The 27414-nt window shown below is 43.9% G+C and overlaps 1 long non-coding RNA gene across 1 annotated transcript; it reads left to right on the top strand.

The window, feature by feature from the left end:
• The first annotated feature begins 7956 nt into the window (after positions 1–7956).
• Positions 7957–24335, top strand: LOC309857582. Its single transcript, XR_014307793.1, has 5 exons — positions 7957–8027; positions 9311–9482; positions 19225–19302; positions 23301–23377; positions 24310–24335. It is a non-coding gene; the product is annotated as an uncharacterized lncRNA (long non-coding RNA).
• The last annotated feature ends 3079 nt before the right edge of the window (positions 24336–27414 follow it).

The following is a 27414-nucleotide window of genomic DNA, read 5'->3' as shown; positions in this document are numbered from 1 at the left end:
TTTAGACACATCAGTGGGGATGAAACCAGGACCAGGCCAGACACACAGAGGCTCACAGCCTGAACCACCCAGGGCTAGGAGGGGCGAGTTTTTACTTTTCACCTGCTTTTGGAAGTCACTTGACAACCAGTCCTTGTCTACACGCAGTTGGCCAAGGGTTATCTGGCCTGCAGACATATTTATGCTGAAGAGATCTCATACCATGTGGCTATGGCAGCTGTAGAACATTCTAGGTGCACATGAGGTGAGAGCGGCACAGACTCCAGGCATGGTGAACTTAGCAAAGTCATGGGAGCTGATCCCACGGTTGGGGTGCTTCTTGCTCCTCCCTTTTATGGCCCAGAAGACATCAGTTTGATGGTTTCTCTAAAATGATCTGAGAGTTCACACACCCAAACTCTGTGTCCTTCCACTCATGGGGACAGGAGCCCTGCACCTGGTAGCCACTGCAAGGACACGAGCAGCATCTCCCTCATTCCTTCTCCCCCAAATGGTTAGCTCTGAGCAGCCTCTCTTGATACAGTCTGGATTAAGGTCTAGTTCAGGGGCAGAAATTTCCCTCTTCAGCTTGTCGTGGTCTATGTTCACCCACATTATGCTAACTGCATGCCCAGGCTCTAGTATGGACCAGGAAGAGAAGGATGGGCTCCTGAGGACAGTGAAGTGTCCCTGCCCCTAGCAAGACATGTCTGCTCACGTGTGAGTTAATTCCAGGAAACAAAGCTAAACAGTCCCATCCTTCATCACATCAGCTAAATTACAGGTGCCCCATAATGCATGTTTACAACACAGAACATTTTCATCCTCACAGACAGCTCCCCTGGGCACCTGTTCTGAGCCTGGCAGAGGGGCTGCTCATGGACCCCATCTAACCCAGACTGTTTCCACTACAGTTGGGATCACAGGTTGATCCATGCATGGGTGAGAGCTATTGTAATCCCATGGAGACAGGGAAGTGCCATGTGAAGGGGCATCCTTCCTCTCCCTGAGGGTTAGCAGCTGTGCTCAAGGTCTGTTGAAGGGCTCTGACTCCAGGGAGCCCAGGGCAGGTCTGAGGATCTAGGAGGAAGAACAGGTGATGGCAGGTGAGCCAGCCTGACCTCTGCTGGAGCAGTAGGTGCAAGGGAGACCCTCTCTCTAACAACCTGCTGCTCATGCTTGTGTCTCTATAGAATGGAGCCTGGATACGATATACGAGGTCAGCTCAGAGGAAGAAGACCCTCCAGGTAAGGGAAGTACACTCAGGTAGGAACTAAGGGGAGAGGGTTCCTGGGAATAGGCAGGTTACAGCAGCTACTTTGTAGACTGAGAGTGGGAGGTAGGAAATCAAAAAGATGAAGTATATGTATTAGAGGATTTCTTTCTGTTTTTCAGCCATGGAGAGATTTTATTTTTTTACGGAGAGTGAAGGATTGGTGGGGAGGGGCCATGGGAGAGGGAGATGACGACTCCAGGCTGAGCCAGGAACCTAATGCAGGCCTGCTCCCAGGGATCAGAAACCCAGCAGAATGCAGACATTGAAATGACTGAGCCACCCAGATTCAGTCTCTGTTTTGTTCCTTTCCTGTAATGGTAGGTTCTTTTGAAATAATAGTAAGAAGTAGTCTGCCTCTGGGCCTTGAAGGTGCTCTGTTTGTAATCCTCTTTTCTTATTTTATATTTAAGATTCTCTTTCCTAAGGAGCTGTGAGGTTGCATTCCTCAATGCAAAACAGGAGAGCCTTTGGATATAGTCGTAGACTGGTTGGAATTCCAGAGGCATATGTGAAGGCTGCTGAGCTGGTCGCACACCCTGGCGCTCAAGGGTCCCACTGAGCTGTTTCCTGGATGACCAGGCCCAGGACAGAGGCTCTAGAAGTGGGACCATGGTCTCTGCTCCTGTCTGATCCCACTACTCCAGCCGCACAGCGATGGACCTGCTCCCCACATCATGGTCACAGACCATCCTTGGACCTTCCCTCAACCTGCTCGGGGCCTCCTCCATTCCTGCCAGGGCTTGGGGGCTTGGCATGATTGCTGTCAAGTGCTGGGGTTTATATAGCTGTGCTCACTGTGGAACCCTGTCCCCACACTGACAGCCTAGGGGAATTTGGACACGTCATTTGATCTCTCCTGTCACATTCATCTCTTCTCTAGGCTAGGACACTTAATGGCTGTAGTAACACTCAAGTATGATTCCAGTGTCTATGATCAGCCCAGGCATAGGGTAGTACCTTTATTGCTCAGTTTCCTGTCACACTCATGCCTAGCACAACCCAGGCCCATGGAAACCATCTCCATGGTGGCTGGTTTGGCTCACGGGTCAACTGAGGGACTAGGGAGGATGGCAGTAAACCCATCATCATTGCTCCACTGTTGCCATTTCACAGAACAATCAGGTTGTTGGAGGTGAGAGGAGAAGGGAAAGAAGAAATTCATGATTCGGGGAAGGATGAGGGAGCATAGCAGGAGGGAGCAGAGGAAGGCATGAAATCATGGGGACAGGAAGTCATGGGCAACACCTTGGCTGCCTCTTTAAAGAATGGGATGACAGGCATTGGTTGCAGGTCCCAGTTATGAAATGTAAGAGCTGGAAAAGGCCCAGAGACCCTGGACACCTTCGTTATCAGTGGGTTAAAGGGATCATGGTTCTGGAGCTGGTGAGGTGGGGGGACTGTAGCGCTGAGGATAGAAATTGAGTTCTGGGGTCAAGGACATGATCCTAGGAGCAGTGGCCTGAGTCCTCTTTCTCCCCTTTCCCTTCCCAAAGGAAGGCCATGTCTGTTACCATTGCTCTGCACAGAGAAGCCTATTATGCAGACTGGGAAGACTCAGAACACTAGATCCTCAATCCGTGTGCCATTATTTCGTCTCTCATTCCTTTTTACTCTTTCTTTTCTTTCTTTTTATTTTCTTTTGTTAATGAATTATTTTATTTTGAGAGAGAGTGAGATCACATGAGTTGGAGGGTGGGCAGAAGAGGGAGAGAGAATCCAAAGCAGACAGCGTGCTGAGTGCAGATCCTGACAGGGGACTCAACCCCAGGACCCTGAGACGATTGCCTAAGCTAAAACCTGGATTCAGACACTTAATCAACTGAAGAAACCAGGCACCCTTCCTCTCTCTTATTGATAAGCTACTTTTTGTAACTTTGCTTACTTTCTATTTTCGTGCTTTGTATGATTCTCATCCTGCAGGACCTGGGCTCATCCAGGAACTTGATGTTCTTAAATCTTCAAATTTATGGTCTCTCTCTTCAGCCCTGCTCAACAACTTCCTCAGCATTTTCCTGGTTTCTGGTTCCCAGTCTGCATGAAAAAGCGAGCACACAAATGGGCCGTAGGCAGACCGTACATGAAAATAGGTTTCTGTCCACAACCAATCCAGGACCCAATCCTTGGTGTCAGCAGAGAAAGCAGGCTTACTATGTATGTCAGACTTGGAAGGAGATTAGCTGCTGTACATAGCAAATGGCCAGGGTTCTGCACCAGGTCCTTCTCAACAGTGGGCCTCAAATGGCCATAATTCTATCTGAGAGCTTCCCTAACTCTTGTCCCCACTCCCCACAAAGAACCAATTGACCATAAAACAACCAAGTATGCACCTATAACAACCACAGAGGATGCCTCCCTTCCAGCCACCTCACTAGACCCTCTTTGTGCCAATAACCTCCCATCAGGGCATAGCTGAAGCCTTCCCTTTTTCCCACTAGCATGAGTTCTCACTCTTCTGCTTGATGTCGAGTCTCTGCCAAGTGCACATAATGATGGCTCGACTCCCTTGCTCTAGCAAGCTCTGGGTGTTCTTTTCCTGTTGTCATTTGATTGACCTTTCTTTACTGGGCAGGTCATCCCAGAGTTCCTGCCTAGACCCTGTCTAGCCGCCTGTTGCTTCAAAACCACAGCTTTCAAGCCTGTGTGGTGCCCACCAGGCCCCTTGGCCTTGCTGCATGCAGCTTCTCAACACCTCTTCTGTGTTTCTGACTGTGGGATGTGCCATGTAGCTCTGGACCCCATGGGAAATCCCTCTGGGCAATTCAGATTTCATCAAATGAAAAGAATCACCAATACCAGAATTTCCAACTCCTGGGTGAGCTCCAAAAGGAGGCCATGTTTGGTTACTCAGGCACACAATTTGGGGGAATTACTATTCATGCTCCAAACTAGAACAATGTTCCCTTTGGTGAAAACTGCAAAAATAAGAAAGCCTATGAGTGAGCACTGAATCTGAAATTTGCTCTCTTGCAGTGAGTTCCTAGGCTGTTGATACTCAGGCTGGCACCTGGGGCTTGTTTTGGGGACCCATTTGTTTGCCTCCTTGGTGGATTCATACCATTCCTTTTTGTCCCCTTAGGCTGTCCTTTTGGTTACAATGTTGTGTTGTGCTGTGCAAAACTGTTGTGAGTTATAAGAAGAAGAATCTGAGCATAGAACCATGCATAGGCTCTTGTGAATCTTGTCTGAGCCAGCCTCACAGACAAGGAGACTAATTATCTCAGCAGACTGTCATCCACCGGGATGAACTGAGATGAAGATCCTCTATGAAACCAGCTAAAGTTCTCCCACTATGTCAATGTTGGGTCCTGGGAGTACTCTCTCTGGTTTTCCACTGGCTAGAGAGTCCATATTGATGAACCTGTGTTCAGAGGTGGCCAACTGCCATTATGGGGGCTCAAGGTATGAGATATACAAATGTTCTATTTCAACCAACCATCACCACTTCTTTGGGAATCCTCTAAACCTAAACTCTTTCTTCTCCCTAAAAAAAAAAAAAAAAAAAAAAATCTGCTTCTCTTCTCATGTGTACTTTCATCACAATCTCAATTATTATTCCCCACAACTTCACCAATGATGACTTGGGTCTTTAAGGCCAACTCTGCACAACCTGATTTGAGCCAAATCGTTCATTTGAGAAGCAGGCATGTAACACACAAGATATTGGGTCAAGTCATCCATTTCATTCTTTTTTAATTTTCTTTTTTTTAAGATTTTATTTATTTATTTGACAGAGAGAGATCACAAGTAGGCAGAGAGGCAGGCAGAGAGAGAGAGGGAGGAAGCAGGCTCCCTGCTGAGCGGAGAGCCCGACGCAGGGCTCTATCCCAGGACACCGAGACCATGACCTGAGCTGAAGGCAGAGGCTTTAACCCATTGAGCCACCCAGGTGCCCCTTCCTTCTTTTTTCATTTTGTATCTGCTTAGTTAAAATTATTCTTCTCATTTTACTTAAATCCCTTGCTGCCATTCACCCAGAATGACCCCTTTACTCCTTTTGTCTTATTATAATCATTATACTAATTATTATCCTTTTAAAGTCAGAACATACTCTATACCTCTTCTGTGTTTCTGACTGTGGGATGCGCCATCCAGCTCTGGTCCCCATGGGAAATCCCTCTGGGCAATTCAGATTTCATCAAATGAAAGGAATCACCAATACCAGAATTTCCAACTCCTGGGTGAGCTCCAAAAGGAGGCCATGTTTGGTTACTCAGGCACACAATTTGGGGGAATTACTATTCATGCCCCAAACTAGAGCAATGTTCCCTTTGGTGAAAACTGCAAAAATAAGAAAGCCTATAAGAAACCTATCTCCAGGGGGCGCCTGGGTGGCTCAGTGGGTTAAGCCGCTGCCTTCGGCTCAGGTCATGAAATCAGGGTCCTGATATGGAGTCCTGCGTCGGGCTCTCTGCTCAGCAGGGAGCCTGCTTCCCTTCTTCTCTCTCTGCCTGCCTCTCTGCCTACTTGTGATCTCTCTCTCTGTCGAATAAATAAATAAAAATATTTAAAAAAAAAAAAGAAAGAAAAACACATTATTTAAAAAAAAAAAAAAAAAAAAAAAACCTATCTCTAGGGTGCCTGGGTGGCTCAGTGGGTTAAAGCCTCTGCCTTCAGCTCAGGTCATGATCCCAGGGTCCTGGGATTGATCCCACATCGGGCTCTCTGCTCAGCATAATGCCTGCTTTTCTCTCTCTCTCTCTGCCTGCCTCTCTGTCTACCTGTGATCTCTTAAAAAAAAAAAAAAAGAAAGAAACCTATCTCTACTTTTGGCAAAATTTACTGATAATACAATTTTTGTCCGAGATGGAATATGGATCAGTCTCAGCATATTGGTGGCATTTGACAGTTGTCCCATTGCCATAGATTTCTTGTTGGCAGGATGTGGTGGCATCTGTGTTAGTGTTTACACCTTTTGTGCTTGACCCCATAAAGGAGGGCAGGTAAAACAGGTTCTCAAATGTCTTAAAGAAGAAGCTGTTTGGCATTAAGGTTGATCTTCATGCCTTATGGGATTTGTTCTCTTGGCCTGGGTTGGGCAATAGGGCTTCCTGGTTTGGAAGCACCTTATACAGACTATCAACATATTCTTTGTTTTGTTTGTCTTCATAGTGGTCATCGTGCTGGTCCATTGTGTTCTAGCCAGTGTTAGTCTTACAAGCATCTATACAGATGTTCTCTCATCACATGCATGGTCAAGAAGACCTTCCAATACAGTTGCCCATGAAGATGACTAGACCATGTCCAGCAGTGAAGTGTGGGATCTCTGGTCTTGTCTGAATAGGCCAACCTCTCCTAAGTGAGATAAGGACCAAAATGGGGGATAGACACATGGAAGACCCCAAAGAAAGTGCCCTGAATATATATAAAAATAGGACTGTGGCCTGACATGTGTAGCCCAGGAAACCAACCCATTATCTACAGTTTTCATCTTTTAAGACATCAGACCACTATCTGGGGCATCCAGTCCAGAAAGCTAACAAATAACCTCTGTAGCAATTGGCCCCGAAGGACCAGCACATGATTTGTAACAGACTGAGCCTGGTTTTTCTCCATTTTTGCACCTGAGGCCCAGCATATACAATAGCCCTGACAAAGACATGGGATGTCCTGCTGCTAGATTCCTGACTTCAGCTTCCTTATGCCAAGAGGCTTTAATCAGGCATCCCTGAAGACTTTCCTTCTGGCTCTACAATGTTTCTGCACTCTTCTCCTGCTTTTGAATCTCTGCCCAAATGCAGTGATAGTGGCTGACTCCCTTGCTCTAGCAAGTTCTGAATAAATCCCCTTTACTTGTTATCATACGGTTGGTCTTCGTTTTTATGCACATCACCACTGAATAGTGTCAAGAAACCCTGAATGGTCCAGGCAGGGAGCTGGACTGAGTCAGGTGTACTAGGCCCACCCTGCTGGAAGGAAATCCTGTAAAGTCAGGTTCTGGCCCATGTACTCCCCCACACTGCTATTTTCCTGTTTTGGGTGACTCTGGACATGCACAATTTGCCCATCAATTTCCACTCTCGAGATTGCTCCAGCAGGGGTCTGGTTCTAGAGGTTCTTTTGTCTTTGTCTTCAGCTTTGGAAATATGAAGACTGAGGCATGAGACAACTGTGTGGAATTGCTGAGTAATATTCTGGATGTCTGGGGCATGGTGTGGGCAAAATTTTAGATTTGAAGTGGGGCCATGCTAGGTCAGAAAGTTTGGAGCTGATGAGCATAGAGTTTTCCTGAGTGAAAGAGAAAATAGGAAAATATGTCTGGTTTGTGATCCTTGGTTTGTGTCCTGGGGAGGGGGTCTGCAGGTTCTGGGTATAAAGGGGGCCCTCTAAGAGGAGACAGGACATTGTCCCCTGCCCCTATAGGAACTAGTAAGGGAGAAAAGTCTGTAGAACCTGGATCTGGGGAGACTCTTTGGAAGGAAGGAGTAGGGAAGTTGCCCACTCAAGCCAGTGTTCAGACCCCCTGTTCACTCTGAGGCCATAGTCCAGGTTATTTGCACACTTTCTCAGATCAACCTATGAGACACTGAAGGTCACAGGTTTAATTTATTAAGCCACCAAAGCACCAATGCAGATGGCCACTTTCACAGTTTATTCACAGTAACTGCTCCGGCATCCTGCAGAGGCCATCTGGCATCCTGCAGAGGCATCCTGTGACAGTTGGTTTGGAATATTCCGTATTCTGAGTCAGTTAGCAGTTGAGCAGACCACTCACTGGTCACTAAGCATAGCCAACTGGTCCCTGGGAAGGCTCCAGCTCCACGTGACACAGCTGGTGATGTGCATGCTGGGGGAGGATGGCCACAGTGGGTCTTCCACCGGCACTCCAGGGGGTTTCCCTTGGGGTTAACTGCCTTGTGTTTTGGGTTATGGATTAACACCTAGAGGTGGGAGGCTGAATTAGCATCTGGTCTTTTCTGTTGGCTCAGGCACCTCCTCCAGCAGGAGCGTCCAAGAAAGAGACTTGGTTCTGGGCGACAGGGCATGATCTCTGGTGCCCTGGGCAGGTCTTGGGTGTTCAGGGATCTCTCTCCCCAGGGAAACAACTCTATTCCTGTCCTGGACCCCATCCTCATCTGTATGGTAACTCCTGGCATGTCAGTTCATCTCTGTGAATTTCAGGGCCTCCCACTGTAGAATAAATGAAACAAGATGGGATTGGGAGGGAGACAAACCATAAGTGACTCTTAATCTCACAAAACAAACTGAGGATTGCTGGGAGGAGGGGGGTTGTGAGAAGGGGGGTGGGGTTATGGACATTGGGGAGGGTATGTGCTATGGTGAGTGCTGTGAAGTGTGAAAACCAGGTGATTAACAGACCTGTACCCCTGGGGATAAAAATATATGTTTATAAAAAAAAAAATAAGAATAAGGCTTACAGCCTCTGCCCTGCCCTCACCCACCTCACTAGGGCCCACCTGGGAATTACAGGAGATGGTCACATGTATTGTATTGTCCACGAGCTGTGAAACATCATTCCCATGTAAAAGCTAAGAGGGAGCTTCCTTCCTCCCTGCTGTGGAGCCATCCAAATCCGCTCTCTGGATTCAACCACTACCAAGTGTCTATTTCCTTCTTGCAGTCACTCAGGGATTGAACACTTAGGGCAATTAGGAAACACCAGTCATCTGTTTGTTTGTTTTTTTTTTTTTTTTTTTTTTTTGTAATAAGGCTTTCTTGTATTTAATTATGTTTAGGCTCTTAACATAATAGTAAAAAAGTAGGCCATATTCACATTTGAACATCTCAGAACAGGGAATTACACAGAGTGTTTTTGTCACTTTCTCAGGCACTTGTGACTTCTAAATGGAGTTTGAACCCAGGCCATCAGTCATGGATAGTGCCCTTTGCTGCATTTCTCTAATGCCTTAGTGAAATAAAAGTATTTGATCACAGGATCTGTCTATAGGGTGTTCTAAGCGTATAGCCAACCACAAGAACTCCAGAAGTCCTACTTGGATTCAGGAGGCTCTACTGAGCGGGCAGCAGGTGGATAATGGGATGAAAGGATTGAATTAGGAATAGATGATCACCCATTTCCCTGTGTTCTTCTGCCAGCAAGTTGTCCACAGTTCTCTCTATTGTGATGCATTTCCTGGGATCTTGCTTCAAGGATTAAGAAGAAATGTTCACATAAGGTGAAGAATATCAACTGGTCCTAAGCAGTGATTCAGGAAACTCTACCTCTGGCCACACAACAGAGGGCACCCTATAGATGACCCACTTGAAGGTACTGTGGAAATGGACTCATTAGGTTCATTCAAGAATAATGATTCTATTTTATTCCCTGGCCTATCTTTAAGAGAAAACCATAAAAATGTTAAGCCACATTCTTCTCTTGTGTATGCAAAGATAAATGAGCAAGCCATTCAGTATTGCTGTAGCTCTAGAATACAGGTACTTTTCAAACTCAAGAATGGGTTTCCTTTTAACAGTAAACAACATCTTTAGTTAACATATAGACTTTTAGCTGATTTTTGAACATTGGCTGAAACAGATCTTTGACTGAAAAAGTGTTTTCAGATTTTAAAAAATTAATAGGTATTATTTATAACAGGAGGTTTAGATGAATGTAAGAGTTGAACAGATAATATAGAAAGCTCCCATAACCCATGCCCCCTGATTCATCCATTAAGGACATCTTACATGAATGTGGTCCATTTGTTATAATTTGCAAAACAATATCAATACACTTCTATTAACTAGAAGTCCACGGTTTACATTAAAATTCACTCTTTGTGCTTTGACATTCTGGGGGTTGTGACAAATGTATAGTGTTGTGTATCATCACCATGCCAGGATTCTTTTTTTTTTTTTTTTTTTTTTTTACTTTGATAGATTTATTACAGACGGAAAAACAAAACCAATATAAAAAAGAGTTGAGTTAAATATTTGGCTATATCTGACTTACTTTTCCTACTAGGTTTCCTACTAGGTTTGTGAAATCAGTGAGAACATAACTGGTGACAAATGATGGCTGGTGATACAATTTATTGTCACAGATACCATTTAACACAGACATCAGTCTAATTCAATAGAAGTTTACCAAATGATTGGTCAAAAATCTATCATGACTCTACCTTCTTCCAAATTTTTGCTACTTATAGAACATTGAAACATTAAAATTTTTGTGAATTTTCACTGGCGTGTTTCTTTTTTTTTAATTTTTTTTATTTTTTATAATCATATATTTTTATCCCCAGGGGTACAGGTCTGTGAATCACCAGGTTTACACTCTTCACAGCACTCACCAAAGCACATACCCTCCCCAATGTCCATAATTCCACCCCCTTCTCCCAAACCCCCTCCTACCAGCAACCCTCAGTTTGTTTTGCAAGATTAAGAGTCGCTTTTGGTTTATCTCCCTCCCAATCCCATCTTGTTTCATTGATTCTTCTCCTACCCACTTAAGCCCCCATGTTGCATCACCAGTTCCTCATATCAGGGAGATCATATGATAGTTGTCTTTCTCTGCTTGACTTATTTCACTAAGCATGATACGCTCTAGTTCTATCCATGTTGTCGCAAATGGCAAGATTTCATTTCTTTTGATGGCTGCATAGTATTCCATTGTGTATATATACCACATCTTCTTGATCCATTCATCTGTTGATGGACATCTAGGTTCTTTCCATAGTTTGGCTATTGTGGATATTGCTGCTATAAACCTTCGGGTGCACGTGCCCCTTTGGATCACTACGTTTGTATCTTTAGGGTAAATACCCAATAGTGCAATTGCTGGGTCATAGGGCAGTTCTATTTTCAACATTTTGAGGAACCTCCATGCTGTTTTCCAGAATGGCTTCACCAGCTTGCATTCCCACCAACAGTGTAGGAGGGTTCCCCTTTCTACGCATCCTCGCCAGCATCTGTCATTTCCTGACTTGTTGATTTTAACCATTCTGACTGGGGTGAGGTGATATCTCATTGTGGTTTTGATTTGTATTTCCCTGATGCCGAGTGATATGGAGCACTTCTTCATGTTTCTGTTGGCCATCTGGATGTGTTCTTTGCAGAAATGTCTGTTCATGTCCTCTGCCCATTTCTTGATTGGATTATTTGTTCTTTGGGTGTTGAGTTTGCTAAGTTCTTTATAGATTCTGGACACTAGTCCTTTATCTGATAGGTCGTTTGCAAATATCTTCTCCCATTCTGTCAGTTGTCTTTTGATTTTGTTAACTGTTTCCTTTGCTGTGCAAAAGCTTTTGATCTTGAGGAAATCCCAATAGTTCATTTTTGCCCTTGCTTCCCTTGCCTTTGGCCTTGTTCCTAGGAAGATGTTGCTGCGGCTGAGGTCGAAGAGGTTCCATGCCAGGATTCTACAGAAATCCATACATCAGTGCTCCTGGCAGCACTATTCACATTAGTCAAAAAGTGGAATCAACCCTCAAGTCCCTCAAATGATGAATGGATCAATCACAATGTGTTATATACACACAATAAAGTACTATTCACCTATAAAAAAGAATTTGAAATATGCCCAACATGTATGGACCTTGAAGAAATATTATCCTCTATGAGATCAATCTAGCACAGAAATACCAATATTGTATGATTCCACTAATATAATGTCTTTAGAATAGGCAAACTCATAAAGACAGAGGTTATTAAGAGCCAGAAGCAGTGGGGAAGATGGAGTTATCTCTTCCTGGGTATGGAGGTTATGTTGGATAGGATGAGAGAGTTTTGGGTATAGATAGTAGTGATGAATATACATGTGTAAAGATAATTAAAACCACTGAATTGTATACAGACAAATGATTAAAAGGATGAATGTTATATATTCTTCATCACAGTAAAAAAGTTAAAAATCCAATAGACTAGTGATGAATACAGTAGCTGTGTATAAAAAGCATGGAGGCTGAAAAGGTCTTATAACATTTGAATAAGTGTAATTTTGCTGTGCTTTAAAATGGGTAGGAATCATGGGACTCCATCATTGAAACAACATACATTTTAATGTTTGCCTTTTTTAGATAGACCATTTCACATGGATTAAGTTCCCCTTAGCTAGAAAGACAAAGCCTCTATTTCTCATTTCCTTCCTGCTCCTTCTCTTCGCCTGCCTTCAACCACTGAGGAAGATGCTCCAGCAGCTGCTCAGTCCTTGCTGGTTAACCAACGATATGCATACATTCCTGCCCCATGTCCACACCAAGCAAATCTCCCTGAGTAATAAGTGAGCAGCACTTCCAATGTCCTGACAGCTTCTCTGTGCCCTAGCTCCGTCCAAAGGCCTTTTGGAGAACCTTCTTGGAGACACAAGGGAGAAAGTGGTCCCATCTACCACCAAGGGAAGCAAGCCTGTCTTTGAGATAGAAACCTTGCTTCCTTTCTTTCTTCAAAAGAAAATGAAACAATGTGCGTTATAGATGACATCCACAATTTCCTTGTTGGGCGTGGGGAGAATGTTGAGTCTATTATCAACTTATACCTGATTTCAAAGGACATGTGTTGTCTTAATGTTACAGTTAACTCAGGAAAGGTGTCCAATTAATAGGGGACATTTGTGGTCAATTAAATAAGATCAAGATATACACCGATCTATTTCACAAAATTGGTAATTGGGGATATATTTAAGGGATGTGATCATAACTTGACAACAAATATTTTACGTTAATCCTTTTTCATGTGCTGATGCATGTACCATTTGCTGCCCATCATGACCCCCGGAGCCATACTACGAGCCCCTGGATGGAAACCTGGATAGATTTTTTTTTTTTAAGATTTTATTTATTTATTTGACACACACACACACACACACACACACACACACAGAGCTCACAAGTAGGGAGAGAGGCAGGCAGAGAGAGAGAGGAGGGGAATAAGATTCCCCACCAAGCAGAGAGACCAACGTGGGGCTCGATTCCAGGACCCTGATTATGATCCAGGCCAAGGGCAGAGGCTTAACCCACTGAAATACCCAGGTGCCCCAGATTTTTTTTTTAATTTTTTTATTATATTCATTTAGCCACTGTATAGGAGTACATTATTAGTTTTTGATGTAGTGCTCAATGATCTATTCTTTATATATATATAACACCCAATCTCAGCATATGCCCTCCTCAATACCCATCACCCTGTTACCCCTTCCCCCTACACTTCTCCCCTCTGAAACCCTCAGGTTGGTTCTTGGGGTCCATAGTGTCTCATGGTTCATCTCCCTTTCATCTCCCCTTTCAGATTTCCCTCCCTTCCCCTATGACACTTCATGCTATTGCTTATGTTCCACAGATGAGTGTAACCATATGATAATTGTCTTTCTCTGCTTGACTCTTCTTTCCTTAACATATTCCCCTCCAGTTCCATCCATGTCAGTGCAAATGGTGGGTTTTCACTGTTTCTGATTTTATATATGGACCACATCTTCTTTGTTTTTTTTTTTAATTTTTTAATTAATTTTCAGCATAACAGTATTCAACCAGTTAGAATGGCCAAAATTAGCAAGACAGAAAACAAGTGTTGGAGAGGAAGTGGAGAAAGGGGAACCCTCTTCCACTGTTGGTGGGAATGCAAGTTGGTGCAGCCTCTTTGGAGAACAGTGTGGAGATTCCTCAAGAAAGTAAAAATAGAGCTTTGCTATGACCCTGCCATTGCACTACTGGGTATTTACCCCAAAGATATAGATGTCGTGAAAAGAAGGGCCATCTGTACCCCAATGTTTATAGCAGCAATGGCCACAGTTGCCAAACCGTGGAAAGAACCAAGATGCCCTTCAAAGGACAAATGGATAAGAAAGATGTGATCCATATACACTATGGAGTATTATGCCTCCATCAGAAAGGATGAATACCCAACTTTTGTAGCAACATGGGTGGGACTGGAAGAGATTATGCTGAGTGAAATAAGTCAAGCAGAGAGAGTCAATTATCATATGGTTTCACTTATTTGTGGAGCAAAAAAAATAGCATGGAGGACATGGGGAGATGGAGAGGAGAAGGGAGTTGGAGGAAATTGGAAGGGGAGGTGAACCATGAGAGACTATGGACTCTGAAAAACAATCCGACGGTTTTGAAGGGGCCTGGGTGGGAGGCCGGGGTACCAGGTGGCGGGTATTAGAGAGGGCAAGGGTTGCATGGAGCACTGGGTGTGGTGCAAAAACAATGAATACTGTTATGCTGAAAATAAATAAAAAATAAATTTAAAAAACATTTTAAAAAAAGAATGGGACCTCTATCTATTCTCAATATGTGTTTCTTTTCCTCTCTTCACCCTAAAGATGGGCTAGTGACTCTATTTGGGGGGCAGGCCACCTCCCCTCATGTCATTTCTTTTCAAAAACAGAGGGATAATGTGTGAGACCAGACTTCAACTTTGGAAAGGAAGTGTTTCCTCTCACGTGAGACCCTTGTCTGTGAAGAGCCACCTGTCTGGACAGCAGGAGTTGGCCGCTGTGCAGCTGCGATGACTCTGAAAGGTCTATGATGACACCATCACCATGGCGACGAGAAATACACCTCTGCTGTCCTTTCCAACGGCCCCTCTTTGAGCTGAGTGAGTCATTGAGACACCTAGAGCTCTCTATATGGGGAACAAGATTGGATTGTGTGGCTGCTGTTGTGGTATGTTCTTAAAGATCTCCTGACTGCTGTTTGCTGCTAATCAGATAGTTCACTCTTCCTCCAACTATTCTCTCATCTTTGAAAATTTTCTCTCTCCAACTTGTCATTCAGAGTTATACAAATGTTTTATAGTTTAGTTTTATCCCTTGATTTCTATTTTTGGTTATTCTACCAAGCTAGCTGCCTTGACTTTTGTCCTCCATTTTGAAAAATGTACTCCTTCCTTTGATATCCTGCACCTCACCCTTGACAAACTAGGTTTCCCTAGGGGAGAAAACATGGCAACATCTATTTTAATTTACGCCTTTTTAACGTCCAAAATTATACATTCCCATTCCTCCTTTCTGAAAGTGAGAGTGAACCCGGAAAGGTCGATATGGAGGATATTTATGATTGTTTTATCCATGTTTTACAATGTCTTCCCGTACCGTTTATCCCAAAATGGGTATTTCAGGATTTGGGGGACATGTTGGTTTGTTCCTAGAAACAGGCGCCCCAAAGAGATCCAAAGAAGAGAAGAGTCTACATTTCACTTATGACCCCCAAGCAGATGTTTCCCTTTCTTCTTTGGCTGTTATCCAAAATTACTTTTTCTAGGTGATATGCTGTCTAGGTCATATGCTATCCCCCATCCTTTTCAGTTCCCCAGAAGTAAGTATAGTGAAACTATAAGGACATTTTGTCCTCAGTTACACAATGAATAGCCAGTCTTTCAACATATGGTGAAAGATGGCTAATTAGTTAATGAATTGTGTTAATGAGTGATTGATACCCAAGCACATAGATTGTTAGGAATGCACAAAGAACGATGGGAGGTGGAGACCATGAGTAGAGACAAACTTTACGTGTAAGTGGATAAACATGTACACTTGCCCATAGGATGGTAGCTCGAAAGCAGAAAGAGTCTTCATTAGAGTGGTTTTGATGGGATGTGTTTGTTAGTTCTCTTGACCTTTCCTCCAGATCTCTTTCCAACAGCTAAGCTATGGTTTTCTTCTGTGACAATGGCCTCAGGAACTCATATGTTGTTTGGAGGCACTTATGTTTGTGTGAGGAATACATAATGCAAGGTGGCATTGTTTCACATGCTTTAAAACACTAGACTTTGCAATAGTGACCCTGCCATCCTTTACCCTGGGATTCCTCTCATTTGGCCTGCTGACCATGAGTCAGGCAACTGGAACAATCTAGAGAATAATCATGACTATTTCTGACCAAGGGTCCCAGAGAGTGTATTCAGGGAATCAGCAATTGGTTGTTTTTTCCTTATTGACTTCTTGATACCTCTGATCCATCCAAACGAAATTGTGTTAGGGTCAAACACTTGTATTTAGGCAAAGCAGCTGTGCCACAAAGCAATGGTCTGGGAACTCAAATGCCCAGATGTGACCCAGCTCTGGAAGTTGTGAAATTGTGAGATCTCAGACAAGATCCATACCCTCCAATGAGCCTCCCAGACCATGTGACATGCATTAATTCAGTAATGCTCATCACACACATATTGGATGTTTTGTTTACTCTCCGTATTTCCCAGGTGGAGGAACGTAGGCATAGGGATGAATGTGACCAGGTTCATGGTCTCCTATGTAAAGGAGCCAGGAGGTGAACCTAGGCCTATGGTCCCAGGGTTCATGCTCTAACTACTGAACTGAACTGCACTGACTACTCAGACATGGATTCATTAGTGTCTGTGCATAGAGCTGTAGTCACAGTGTGTACGTCAGGAATTACCTGAGCCAAGGGAAATCCCCAGTGCTGTTTAGCATTATGAGGTCATCTCGGGGGTCACATAGGCCACAGAAGCTCCTGAGCCCCACAAGTACAGACCTTGCCATAGTCCTTACTAGGAAAGGGACATAGAAAGCCTGGTTAGTTCAAAGATATTGAGGGTTTGGAGGCACACTTTAGGACAACCCAGTCAAACTCTGTTTCATTGCTGGGCTACACCTCAGTCCAGTCAGAACTGAGGAGACCCTTTCATCGTATTTGATGGCATTTTCAGTATGAGTAAGACCTAGTAATGCAGAAATCCTGTGAGCCCAGGGACACTCCTGGGACAATAAAATGGACTCAGAGAACCGGTTCATGATTAGCCTTCTCTCCACTGCCCTCATTGCGATTGCCTTGTAGAGCTGAGATAGAGAGTGGTCAGTGTCATGGCATGGTCCCTTTTCAGGGCATGGTACAAATAGAATAAGAATAGGGATCATAATGGGTGGTTCCTGGCTGACTCAGTCAGGGGAGCATTTGACTCTTGATCTCAGGGTCATGAGTTCAGTCCCCATGTTGGGCGTGGAGCCTACTAAAAAAAAGAAAGAAGAATTGGGGACCTAGTGTAGCATATTGGATAACATTCTCCCCCATAAGCCCTAAAAACATGCTTGAATGCTGTGAATTACACACTTTAGGGACACTGACCAATAAGAACTCAAATGCTCGTAACAGCCTGGTGTCCATCGTCTCTGTTTTGACAGGCTTATCCCTCAGGGTCAGGGAGTGTCCATGCTCCAGTGGGGACCTTGCCTTCTTAAAGAGCTCTCCCATTGTTGGCTAGTAAGTGCAAGCATGGAGAGAGTCCATGCTCAATGAATATATACACCTGGCATCACACAGCAAGACCAGAAGGAAATCAACATAGAACTAAGAGGGTGCTTGGTTTTCAATGATAGGACTTCATTATTGACATATTGTCAACAACTGATGAGATTCCTCACCAAGGACCAAGCAATTTGGTTGCTTCCTAACCAAGCAACAGAATGTCATGCCTAGATTTGAATCTAGTCTCAATGAAAGGTCACCGATTCTCAGGCTCCAACGAGTATAGAGCAGAGGAGAGATAAATGCAAACAGGTCTGGGTGATCCTCATGGAGTGTCATGAGAGGGGGAGCTTCGCGGGGCTCGGGTTTAGAAGGGTCCCTCCCTATGGGTCCTTTGTATATTCCCGGTTTTTGAAAGAAGATTTTATTTGAGGGGGAGAGAGAGAGAACGGTCATTGGTTATGAGGAAAGTGGGGAGGAGAAGAGGGACAAGTAGGCACCAAGCTGAGTGCAGAAGCAGGGGATGGGCTCGATCCCTGGACTCCAAGATCACGACATGACCCGACGTGAGACACTTAACCCACTGAGCCACACAGGTGCCCCAGAGGGTTCCCCTGAAAGGAGGTGGGACATGGTCCCCTGCCACTTCAGGGTGTAGAGAAGAATGAGGAGTCTATAGAGACTGGGCCTGGGGGAGGGAGGAAGGAACAGGGAAGGTGCCCACTGAGAGCCTGTGCAGCCCCTGTTCACTCTGTGCCAGCCAGCCCTTCGTCCAGGCTGTTTGGAGACTTACTCAAATCAATAACCAAGGAGACACTGAAGGTCCCTGTCTTGATTTATTCAACCACCAAAGCACTAAGCCAGGTTGCCATTTTACCAGTTAACTGGCAGGAATGGCTCAGGGATGCTGAGTCCTTAGAAGGGAAGCAGATTCTTAGTAGAGCCATCATGGGACAGTTGGTTTGGAATGTCCTGGCTTCTGCATGAGCTTGGGATCCCAGCAGACCACTGGTCCCTGAGGGTGGTCCATTGGTCACAGGGAAGGCTCCACATGAGAGAGCTAGGAGTATGAATGCTGTGGTTGGATGGCCCTTGGATTCCACTGGCTCTTCAGAGGGGTTTCTCACGGGGCCATCTGCATTGTGTTCCAGGTTGGGGATTGAAACTCAGTGGTGGGGGGCTGAGTTAGGATTTGGACTGTTGCATTGGCTCAGGCACCTCCTCCAGGGCATCAAGTGTCTCCCACACTCCCACTTGGGGCAGGAGGATTTGAGAATGGGACTAAACTGAGGAAGCCCTGGTTCAGGACTGCAGGGCATGATCTCAGGTGCCCTGGGCAGATCTCAAGTATTGAGGGATCTCTCGCCCCAAGGATTCGACTCCATTCCTGTCCCAGATTTCCCACTCCTCAGTATAGTCACTCTTGGCAAGTCACCAATCCCTCACTCTCAATGACAGTGTCCTTCTGTCTTTCTCTATAGTCTCATACAGTGTCTGCTAGAGCTTTCCCCCATCTTTTCCTGTGGTAGTAAAGGACACTTAAGCTACACTTAACCTACATTCCAACATTTTACTGATTTTCAAGCCTGGAATACAGGGTTCTTAATCCCAGGCCCCATGTTGCAAGGTCCATTTCCAGACTCATTTCTTCTGTACCTTTGAAACTTTGTTCTATCATCAATATCCCCTTATTTGCTGCTCCTCCAAGCCCCTATTCTATTCTCTGCTTCTACGTATTGGACTATTGGAGGTGCCCCATATAAGTGACATGATGCCATATTTGTCTAACTGGGTCTGGCTTATTTCACTTAAGATGATGTCCTCCAGGGCCATCCAGGTTGTCACAAATGTTGACATTTCCTTCCTTTGCAGGTGAGAAATTCACCCAGCTATGGGCCCGAAGATGGAAACATCATATAAAAATACAACCCACTGATGGATCCCATGAAGGTACCATGGGAATTTATTCATGAATCGGATTCAAGAATAATTACTGTAGGAGCACCTATGTGATGTCCAAATCTTGATTTTGGCTCAGGTTATGATGCCAGGGACCGGAGCTCGGCCCCATGTGTGGCTCCGTGGTGGGTATGGAGCTGTTTAAGCTTCTCTCTCCAATTCCCATGCCCTTCCCCTGCTCACACTCTCTCTTTGTTGCTAGAAAAAAAAAAAAAAAAGAAAAAGAAAAGAAAAAAGAAGCTGTATCATTATACTAGCCTGTGAGTGTCCCATACTTCAGACAAAGATACCAAGCCATATTATTTTTGTGAACATTGAATTTCAGCTGGTCACTCATGAGTTTATAACCACAAGAATAAAGCTGCATTTGCACCTCGAGTTTGGTAACGTTAAATGGTAGGTATAGTGAAGCTAACATTTGGACATGAGTGTGTTGTTAAACACTAGCCAAAGAGATCTCTTCTTAATTTTTAATCAATAGACCTTAATACTTAGAGTAGGTTTAGAGTATCCTAACAAGTGAAGAGATAATCAAAAAAAGTTCCCTTATCCCCCTTATCCCATAGTGCACCTTTTCCACAAGTATCAAAACCTTCATCATTGTGGAACATTCGTCACAAATAACAAACCAGCCTAGAGATATTATTCACTGAATTCCACCATTGCTATTAAGGCCTGCTCTGTGTTGAGCAGTAGTATGGGTTTTGACAAATGGGCAAAGTCCTGTATCCACCATTTATAGGGTAGGTTCACTGCCATAAAAATCCTGTGTTTCACCTAGTAATACCTTTGCACTTTCTCTAGGAATCAGAGCAACCGCTGATGGTTTGTCATCGCTCTAGATTTCCTTTTTCCAGAATATGATAGAGTTGGAACTGTAAGCCATGTTGCTTTTCCACACTGACAGCTTTCTCCTCTATCTATACAGTTACCATTCATTGATATCTTTCTGTGACTTGACACCTGAATTATTTTTCTTTTCTTTTATTATTTTAGTTAGAGAAAGAGGGAAAGTGTGGGGGAGAGGAGGAGGAAGAAGGAGAGAGAAACTTCAGCAGGCTCCTCCTCAGCATGGAGCTTACCTGACACGGGGTTGAAATTCCTGACCCCGAGATTCTGACCTGAGCCAAAATCAAGTGTTGGGTGTTTAACTGAGAGAGCCGACTACATGCCCTGAAGTTCAGCTCTGTTTTTTACAGAATCCTATTTCATTGTATGGGGATATTGTTGGTTGTTTACCCATTCACCCTGTGAAGGACAACTTAGTTGCCTCGAGTTGTGGTGTTCCTAAAGAAAGCTGATAGAAGCACTCCTGGGCCGGTTTTCATAGGAACATAATTTTTCAGCTCAACTAGATAAATACCTAAGAGTGTGATGGCTGGATTAGACACAGCAAGGCTCTTATGCTTTGTTAGATTTGATAGAATTCACCAGTCCAGCCACCTGGGGCCGGCACCTCCTTTCTGGGAAACGTATGAACTGTGGATTCACTGTCTTTGATATATGCCAATTCAGACAATCTATTTCCTTTGCGTGGGTCTTGAGAGTTTCTGTTTTGGAAGGAATTGGCCTTTTTGCTTAAGCCATCCTAGGATTTTTCCATGTATTACTTTACTTTTTAAAATTTGATTTTATTTTTTTTTTCAGTGTTCCAAGTGTTCATTGTTTATGCACCATACCCAGTGGTCCAGGCAATACTGCCCTCTTTAATACCCACCACCAGGCTCACCCATCCCCCTCACTTCTAAAACCCTGTTTGTATCTCAGAGTCCACAGTGTCTCATGGTTCATCTACCCCTCTGATTTTCCCCAATTCACTTTTCCTTTCCTTTTCCTAATGTCCTCCAAGTTATTCCTTATGCTCCACAAGTAAGGGAAACCATACGATAATTCACACTGCTTGACTTATTTCTCTCAGCATAATCTCCTCCAGTCCTGTCCATGTTGATACAAAAGTTGGGTATTCATCCTATTTAAAACAATTTTTATTTATTTTTTTAAATTTCTTTTAACTGTTCCAGAATTCATTGTTTATGCACCACACAAGTGCTCCATGAAATACATGCCTTTCATAATACCTACTACCAGGCTCACCCAGCCTCCCAACACAGCCCCTCCAAAACCCTCAGATTGCTTTTCAGAGACCATAGTCTCTCATGGTTCATCTCGGCTTGACTTGTTTCTCTCAGCAAAATCTGCTCCAGTCCTGTCCATGTGGATACAAAAGTTGGGTATTCATCTTTTCTGATGGAGGCATAATATTCCATTGTATATATGGACCATATCTCCTTTATCCATTCGTCTGTTGAAGAATGTCTTGGCTATTTCCACAGTTGAGCAACTGTGGCCATTGCTGCTATGAACGTTGGGGTACAGATGGCCCTTCTCTTCCCTACATCTCTATCTTTGGGAGTAAATACCCAATATTACTTTTGAATCATTTCAACCTCCATACGATCTGTAGTGACGATAACTCTTGTGTCCCATGTTAATGTACGTCCTCTCTTATTCTTTCATTTTTCATCAGGCTACAGCTTTATTCATTTCACTGATATTTACAAGGAATGAGCTTGTGTCTTAGTTTAATGGATTAGGTCTGAGAATTTCCCATGTTCCATTTCAATGGTATCTGCAATAATATTATTTTTTTCTCTTGCTCGCTTTCTATGATACTACACTCTTGCCTTGTTTTCTAAGCAAGCCTAGGCATGTTACATCTCTCTGATTTTCTGACACACGACTTTCAGTCCTATCAGTTCCCCCAAGCCCTGCCTTTCCATAAATGTTGGTCAAGGTACATTTGCATCTCATTTGGTGAAAAATATTTTAAAGGTTCTCTTGAAATTTCTTCATTGACCACTGTGTTATTCAGAAGTGTATTTTTAAATCACAGCTCCTTGGGGATTCTCCCAAGATTTCCTCCTGTTGTTGATCTCTAGTTGAATTTCATAGAGGTCTGAGAGCGGCTGTTGTATTGAGTCTACTCTTTGATTGTGTTGGGATGTGTTTTCCGGCTGAGAATGTGGTCTCCTGCTGAATGTTCCATGGGAGGTTGAGAAAATGGTGTGTTCTGCGAGAGAGTGTCTGCTCCAGGAAAGCTCAATCCCCTGTTTTCCCTTTTTTGTCTCCTGAGGGCCATGGTTTCCCTGTGTCCTCTGTTTTCCTATGGATCCCAGAAGAGCGTGCTGATTTTTCAGTGTCTTCAGGCTCTCTCCTGTCCTTAGGAAGAAGAGGTGATCTCCATGGTCTTTGCCCATGGAAGTCTCTCTTTTTGTCTTCATGTACCTTCAAACTCCCTTCTCGTGGCCCAAGTCTTGACTTCAATACATCTGGGCACATGCTGTTTTTATTCATAGAACTAGTTTTCCAAAACAGCTGAGAAGAATGTGTCTAGATACAAGCTTTTGTACTAAAACACACATTTTCTTTTACATTACGTCTTTGATGACATCTGGCTAATTTAATTAATCTGCCTAAATTTAATCTGCCTAAATTATAGGTATAGAGAAATACCAGCAGCATGCCTTCACTCAGCATTTGCCCACCCCAGAGGTATAGACTGGTGAAAATAGAAACAAGATATATTTCAATATATACCCATTGATTATCCAGCCTTACACACAATGGCAGGCAAAGAAATCTACTGATAGAGATTGATAGAAAAGCAATGACCTTACATATCTAACCCACATTCATATCAAGCAATACTCTCCGAGCTATTCATTTTTTTAAGATTTTATTTCTCAGAGAGAGAGAGTGAGAGAGAGAGAGAGAAAGCACAGTCAGGTGGGAAGGGCAGAGGGAGAGAGAAAGAGCAGGTCCTCCCTGAGGAGGGGCCCCCCACGTGGGACTGGATCATAGCATCCTGAGAGCATGACTTGACGGGAAGACCAGTGCTGAAAGAACTGAGTTTCCAGGCGCCCCTCCTCTAATTAATCTTGAACAGCACCACCAATGTGCTGATGGGTACATTCTTGATGTCCTTCCAGATGTGTCTGAGAAAATCTCAGTCTGTGAGACGCTTTGCCATAAGCCCAAAGAAGAAGAGGACCAGAGTGTTGCCAAGGTGAGGTTGCCTCTCTTTTTCCCCAAGGAGCAAGCATTGCTTTCTTAGTTTCTTTCATCAAATTCAGATGACAATCAAATTATACACTATATGTTGGTGAATTGGACATAATAAAAAAATTCATTTTCCTAATGTAAATTTTTTGTACATGGAAGTAAAATGGATTTTTAAAGATTTTATAACTTTATTTGACAGACAGAGATCACAGTAGGCAGAGAGGCAGGCAGAGGGAGAGGTGGAAGCAGGCTCCCCGCTGAGCATAGAGCCCGATGCTGGGCTCAATCCCAGGACCCTGTAATCATGTCCAGAGCCAAGGCAGAGGCTTTAACCCACTGAGCCACACAGGCACCCCTAAAGTGAATTTCAAACTGTATGTGTGTGTGTATGTATGTGTATATATAATTTTATATACATATATATGTATAAACGTGTATATATATATGTATATGCTTATATATATATACATACATATAAATATATGTGTGATTATATAAGTATATATATCCATATATATACACATACGTGTGTATACACACACATACACATTTGAGAGGACATATGTATAATTTCCCTTTTGCGGAGAGTCCTGAGTGGTTGTTTCCTGCCCACCATCGTCTGATTCAAGAGGATATTTACCACTGGCAACAGCAAATCTTGTTAGAATTGCTGTGGTATGATCCTTTCCATCCACAAGAGTTTCTCTTGCTTGGATGAAGAATTTTGTAGTTGCCATCTTGAGTGGACTGGGTAGACACATCTCCCAGGAAAAATAACTTCATACAGGCATCCAGGTCCCACTCTTGGGGCCTTGGATTCAATCACTGTGTTCCATCTGGTTTCCTAAAGTCATTCAGAGAACTAAAGATCAGTACAGGCAGACAAGTATACAGCACGGCCAGAGACTCATGGTGTCCTCTTTTCTGTGCCTGCAGCCTCAGGAAACATCAACAGAGGGAGGCGGTACGTATTCTGGACTCAGTCTCTTCCTGGGGAAAAACTCTAGCTGGTAAGGCAGGTGGGGCCCCCTTGCAATCTTCAGTCTGGAGAGCCTCCCTGATTGGGGGTTCTTGGTAGGACTCTTGGTGGTTTGGGGACAGGCATATTTCCCAGGTGACAAAGTATGCTCTTTTGTCTGCAAGACTAGGAAGCCAGTGGGTTCTGTGTGTGTGCTGTGAGTTTGTGTGCATGAGGTTTTTGGTTGAGGTGTCTTTTGTGGCTCTATGTAGTGTGATTGTGAGTGGGTGATTTTTTGTGGGAAACATGGAGAGACAGAGGCGGAAAGATACAGACAGAAAGACAGAGAGGGAGAGATGAATAGAGCAAGAGAGAGCGTGTATATTTCTGCAGGAGATAGATTCTACCACCACTGCCACTGGCCAAAGTCAACATTCTCAGAGAAAAGAATAAACCTCATCTAGGGCACACGTTCTAGCCGTGGGAGACCCCAAAGGGGCAGTTCAGCCCCTGCCAGCCAACCACATGACCCCACATGATCTAACCCCTGTTCATATCAAGCAATACTCTCCGAGCTATTCATTTTTTTAAGATTTTATTTCTCAGAGAGAGAGAGTGAGAGAGAGAGAGAGAAAGCACAGTCAGGTGGGAAGGGCAGAGGGAGAGAGAAAGAGCAGGTCCTCCCTGAGGAGGGGCCCCCCACGTGGGACTGGATCATAGCATCCTGAGAGCATGACTTGACGGGAAGACCAGTGCTGAAAGGACTGAGTTTCCAGGCGCCCCTCCTCTAATTAATCTTGAACAGCACCACCAATGTGCTGATGGGTACATTCTTGATGTCCTTCCAGATGTGTCTGAGAAAATCTCAGTCTGTGAGACGCTTTGCCATAAGCCCAAAGAAGAAGAGGACCAGAGTGTTGCCAAGGTGAGGTTGCCTCTCTTTTTCCCCAAGGAGCAAGCATTGCTTTCTTGGATTCTTTCATCAAATTCAGATGACAATCAAATTATACACTATATGTTGGTGAATTGGACATAATAAAAAAATTCATTTTCCTAATGTAAATTTTTTGTACATGGAAGTAAAATGGATTTTTAAAGATTTTATAACTTTATTTGACAGACAGAGATCACAGTAGGCAGAGAGGCAGGCAGAGGGAGAGGTGGAAGCAGGCTCCCCGCTGAGCATAGAGCCCGATGCTGGGCTCAATCCCAGGACCCTGTAATCATGTCCAGAGCCAAGGCAGAGGCTTTAACCCACTGAGCCACACAGGCACCCCTAAAGTGAATTTCAAACTGTATGTGTGTGTGTATGTATGTGTATATATAATTTTATATACATATATATGTATAAACGTGTATATATATATATGTATATGCTTATATATATATACATACATATAAATATATGTGTGATTATATAAGTATATATATCCATATATATACACATACGTGTGTATACACACACATACACATTTGAGAGGACATATGTATAATTTCCCTTTTGCGGAGAGTCCTGAGTGGTTGTTTCCTGCCCACCATCGTCTGATTCAAGAGGATATTTACCACTGGCAACAGCAAATCTTGTTAGAATTGCTGTGGTATGATCCTTTCCATCCACAAGAGTTTCTCTTGCTTGGATGAAGAATTTTGTAGTTGCCATCCTGAGTGGACTGGGTAGACACATCTCCCAGGAAAAATAACTTCATACAGGCATCCAGGTCCCACTCTTGGGGCCTTGGATTCAATCACTGTGTTCCATCTGGTTTCCTAAAGTCATTCAGAGAACTAAAGATCAGTACAGGCAGACAAGTATACAGCACGGCCAGAGACTCATGGTGTCCTCTTTTCTGTGCCTGCAGCCTCAGGAAACATCAACAGAGGGAGGCGGTACGTATTCTGGACTCAGTCTCTTCCTGGGGAAAAACTCTAGCTGGTAAGGCAGGTGGGGCCCCCTTGCAATCTTCAGTCTGGAGAGCCTCCCTGATTGGGGGTTCTTGGTAGGACTCTTGGTGGTTTGGGGACAGGCATATTTCCCAGGTGACAAAGTATGCTCTTTTGTCTGCAAGACTAGGAAGCCAGTGGGTTCTGTGTGTGTGCTGTGAGTTTGTGTGCATGAGGTTTTTGGTTGAGGTGTCTTTTGTGGCTCTTATGTAGTGTGATTGTGAGTGGGTGATTTTTTGTGGGAAACATGGAGAGACAGAGGCGGAAAGATACAGACAGAAAGACAGAGAGGGAGAGATGAATAGAGCAAGAGAGAGCGTGTATATTTCTGCAGGAGATAGATTCTACCACCACTGCCACTGGCCAAAGTCAACATTCTCAGAGAAAAGAATAAACCTCATCTAGGGCACACGTTCTAGCCGTGGGAGACCCCAAAGGGGCAGTTCAGCCCCTGCCAGCCAACCACATGACCCCACATGATCTAACCCCTGTTCATATCAAGCAATACTCTCTAAGCTATTCATTTTTCTTTTAAGATTTTATTTATCTGAGAGACAGAGAGAGAGAGAGAGAGAGAGAGAGCCCACAGTCAAGTGGGAGCAGCGGAAGGAGAGAGAGAAGACGACCCTCGCTGACAGGGTGGCCCCCATGTGGGACTAGATCTCACAACCCTAAGATCATAATTCAGATGAGCAAAAGGCTGATGCTGAAAGGATTGAGCCCTCCGGGTGCCCATCCCCGAATTATACTTGAGCAGCACCACCAATGTGCTGACAGGTACATTCTTGATGTCCGTCTAGATGTGGACATCCGCTTGGTCTGGGCGTGGCCTCGCCAGAACATTGAAGTGCAGAAACACCAGCATATTGCCAAGGTGAGCATGCCTGTCTTTACCCAAGGAACAAGCATTGTTTTCTTGGTTTCTTTCAGCAAATTCAGGTGAAAATCAGATAATATATGTTGATGAATTGAACATAATAATAAAAAATTCATTTTCCTACTATAAATTGCTTGTATATGGAAATAAAGTGATTTTTCATATGTATATGTGTCTGAATGTGTGTGCATGTGTAATTGCATAAATGTGTAATTACACATACACACACATTTGAGAAGACATATGTATAATTTCCCTTTTGGGG

Source organism: Mustela nivalis, assembly GCF_964662115.1.
Source record: "Mustela nivalis genome assembly, contig: HAP1_SCAFFOLD_931, whole genome shotgun sequence".
Lineage (NCBI taxonomy): Eukaryota > Metazoa > Chordata > Mammalia > Carnivora > Mustelidae > Mustela > Mustela nivalis.
The sequence above is the reverse complement of the archived record's forward strand: the minus strand, read 5'-3'. Positions and strand labels throughout refer to the sequence as shown.